This window comes from Ornithorhynchus anatinus, chromosome X2 (assembly GCF_004115215.2).
Source record: "Ornithorhynchus anatinus isolate Pmale09 chromosome X2, mOrnAna1.pri.v4, whole genome shotgun sequence".
Lineage (NCBI taxonomy): Eukaryota > Metazoa > Chordata > Mammalia > Monotremata > Ornithorhynchidae > Ornithorhynchus > Ornithorhynchus anatinus.
In genome coordinates this window covers 9,067,529-9,071,438 of record NC_041750.1, presented here as the reverse complement: position 1 = coordinate 9,071,438, position 3,910 = coordinate 9,067,529, and the positions used below count along the sequence as shown (strand labels likewise).

The following is a 3,910-nucleotide window of genomic DNA, read 5'->3' as shown; positions in this document are numbered from 1 at the left end:
CCCCTCTCAGGGTCACACCTGGAGAGTTTCCAGTACTCTACCAGTCTCGGCTATGGGAGGGAGAGTCAAGCAGAGACCTACCCATTCCATTCCTAGCTCGGGCAGTGGCTAGTGAGTGGAAGGCAATCTGCTACAAGTCAAAACTCACCCATGCTGGGCAGCAGTAGCATGGGACAGAGTCAAGGGCGAGACTCAGGTTTACTGCACGGAAGGAGGCAATGTAAACCGCTTCCATATTTTTACCAAGAAAACTCTATGGATACACTACCGGCATGATTACAGATGGAGAGTGGGGCATTTGGGGAGAGATGTGTCCGTGGTGTCGCTATGGGTCAGAAACGATTCAACGGCATAAGACAAGACAAGACGTAAGTGCTGTGGGGCTGAGATGGGGAAGAAGAAGGGGAGCAAATCAGGGTGACTCAGAAGAAAGAGGGAGAAGAGGAAAGGGGGTGCTTAGTCAGGGAAGGCCTCTTGGAGGAGATCTGCCTTCAATAAGGCTTTGAAGGGGGGAGAGTAATTGTCTGTCAGATTTGAGGAGGGAGGGCATTCCAGGCCAGAGGCAGGAGGTGGGCGAGGGGTCAGCGGTGAGATAGGCGAGATGGAGGCACAGAGAGAAGGCTAGCAATGGAGGAGCGAAGTGTGTGGGCTGGACTGTAGTAGGAGAGTAGCGAAGTGAGGGAGGAGGGAGCAAGCTGATGGAGTGCTATAAAGACATTGGTGAGGAGTTTTTGTTTGATGAGGAGGTGGATGGACAACCACTGGAGTTTTTTGAAGAGTGGGGGGACATCCTGAACGTTTCTGTAGAAAAATGATCCAGGCAGCAGAGTGAAGTATGGACTGGAGTGGAGAGAGACAGGAGGGTGGGAAGTCATGGAGGAGGCTGATACAGTAATCGAGGTGGGAGAGGATAAGTGATTGCGTTAACATGGTAGCAGTTTGGATGGAGAGGAAAGGGCGGATTTTAGCGATGTCGTGAAGGTGCAACTGACAGGATTTAGTGACGGTTTGAATATGTGGGTTGAATGAGAGAGAGGAGTCAAGGATAACGTCAAGGTTAGGGGCTTGCGAGACAGGATGGTGGAGCCGACTACAGTGATGGGAAAGTCAGCGGGAGGACAGGGTTTGGGTGGGAAGATAAGGAGCTCTGCATGGTAAGTTTGAGGTGCCGGGAGGACATCCAAGTAGAGATGTCGTGAAGGCAAGAGGAAATGTGAGACTGCGGTGAGGGAAAGACATCAGAAATCCTTGTTCCATCCACATGGGGCTTCCAGCTTAAGGGAGAGGGAGAAGAGGTATTTAATCCCCATTGTGCAAATGCAGAAACTGAGGCTTAGAGAAGTTTTTTTTAATGGCATCTGTTAAGCGCTTACTCTATGCCAAACACTGCTCTAGGCACCGGAGGAGACACAAGTTTATCAGGTTGGGCAAAGTTGCTGTCCCACACTGGGGCTCTCAGTTTAAGGAAGAGGGAGAACAGTTGAGAAAAATCCACCACCTTTCTGCGTTACAGCGACCTGATGACCCCAGGGATGGGGATTCACCACAGCAGAAGCTCATCTTTCTATTGGGAGCCCCGGGAGGGCCCTTGTTATCCTTGACCAAGGCTGAACAACTGTCTGATCGGTCTGGAACTTGAGAATACCCAATATATCTTCCCCAGAGTCGCTGCCACTGGGGCACTGGTTACCCCAGCCTGATGCCCCTGCACTTGCATGTTCAGGGTCTGGACCGTGAGCACTGGAGCACTCCCTTGGGGCCCTTTCCACCTCTGTACTGTGTGCATACAGAGAGTCCTGGTGCCCACTGCAGAAGTGGTTCCACTGCTGAGTTGCCATGGAGAACGGAGAGCAACTGAGGCAGGAGGTGGGAAATGGAACCGGCCCCGAGAACCGTGGGGAGAAAGTGAGAGGCGGTACTGGGCCGGAATCCCAGAGGGGCTCACTCATTCTCTGTGCCCTTCCCTGGCTCCCGAAGGGCTCCCCACTCCATCCATAAGAGCAAGCCAGCCCAACTCCCTGCTGCTGGCCGGGGCCTTCCTGTCCAGAATGTAAGCTTCAGCATCACACCAGAGGCACCTTCCACTGCCGTGCAATTACTATTCTCTCCAAATCAGCAGCACCCAACTCAGTCACAGAGGCAGATGGTGCCAGACCCTCTGATTTCAAGGTGGACCCTCTAAAAGAGGAATCCTTAACAGCGATTCCTGCTCAAGCCCCAAGGAAGCCAGGGCAGTCCCTACAGAAGAAGGAGGACTTCCAGAGCTTTCAGTAATCGGCTCACCGCTTCACCATACTGAATATTCAGGAACCCAAACCCCAGAGCCAACCTCAAATGTCAACTGGTGCTGAGCCCCTATCATGGACAGCTGGAGGGAAGGAGCTCCACAGAGATCCCAGAAGTTGGCAGGCTGAGAATGACTGTGCTCCCTCCATTCTTCCCTCTCCCTCCCCACCCCAGACTGTGTCATCCTAGAATACCCAAGTCCCGTAGAGCACAGCTGATGTGAGGAGACAGTTCCAACGAGGACCTGGATGAGAGTTTTACCTGAGACCCACAGTGGACAGATGAGGGGCATAAAGTTACAGGACAAGCACCGTGAGTGAGCTCATTAAACCCGGAAGAATTTGTGCTTGTCATGCCTCCCGGGCATTTGGCTTCCCCCCCCCCCCCCGGGATTCTACGGATCCCAAAGCACCTCATAGACAACACTTCCTTAACACTGTCACAATCAGCCTAAGCAGGGCCATCCTTGGCCTAAGCCAGCCCAAAGTTTGTCACCTTCCAAAGGTTGTAAATAGAAAAGCATCATGGCTTAGTGGATAGAGCATGGGCCTAGGAGTTAGAAAGACCTGGGTTCTAATCCCAGCTCTGCCACATGTCTGCTGTGTTATCTTGGGCAAGTCAGGAGCAGAATGGCGCAGAGGAAGCATGCTGGACCCATCACCCAGAGGTCGATGAATCAAAACCATCCTCTACTAAGTATTCTTCCTTTTCCTCTAGACAGTAAGCTCATCTGTGGCCAGGGAATGTGTCTGTTTATTGTTGTTTTGTACTCTCCCAAGCGCTTAGTACAGTGCCCTGCACACAGTAAGTGCTCAATAAATACGATTGAATGAACAAAACTTTTCTAGGCCTCAATTACCTTATCATCTGTAAAATGGGGATTAAGAGTGCGAGCCCCATGTGGGACACGGACTGTGTCCAACCTGATTAACTTGAAAATACCCGAGCTCTTAGAACAGTGCTTGGCATGTAGTAAGTGCTTAATAAGTACTATTATTATTATTAATAATAACAATAATAAATATGGCTTCTGCCAAACCCTGGACTCCTGCCTCAGTAATGGCAGGTGGGGAGAATGGAGGCCCGCCACTGAGCCCTGGATCTCATGCTACAGTGAAATGGGTCTGACAGGGTTAAAGACCCCCATCCATCAGTGCCTTCACCCTGACTAGGGTGAAAAGAGCACGCAAGTCTTTAGTCCTCCTCCCACTCCTCAGGTGAGGCACGTCTTGCACGTGTGTGTGAGACTTATGGGACCTAGGTCACCTGGGTGGTGGGGCAATGGGACCCCATGCCCCACCTTCCCCTCCCCAGGGTAGGAGCCAAGTACACAACTGGTGGAGTGAGGAGGGGCATTCCTAATTTCATGCCCACTTTCCCTCCCCCCCTCCCCCGCCAGAACCTTGCTCCCACGCTGTGCCAAGCAACTGTGCTGGGCGGCAGCTGAGCTGCTAATCCTGAGCTGGCTTTGGATGCTACTTAAAACATCGGCGTATGTAGGGCACCAACTGAGCAGCCTTCTCCCCAGCTGCCGAGCAGCCCGCTCTCCCCTGGCACTGCCAACAGCCCCTCCTCCTCCTCCTCCTCCTCTCCTTCTCCCTCCTCCCCTTCTCCCTCCTCCCCC

At 52.6% G+C, this 3,910-nt stretch overlaps 1 non-coding gene across 1 annotated transcript; it reads left to right on the top strand.

Annotated features, from left to right (window-relative positions):
* Positions 1-138, top strand: LOC114807509. The gene has a single exon (XR_003755569.1). It is a non-coding gene; the product is annotated as a small nucleolar RNA SNORA7 (small nucleolar RNA).
* Positions 139-3,910: the final 3,772 nt, after the last annotated feature.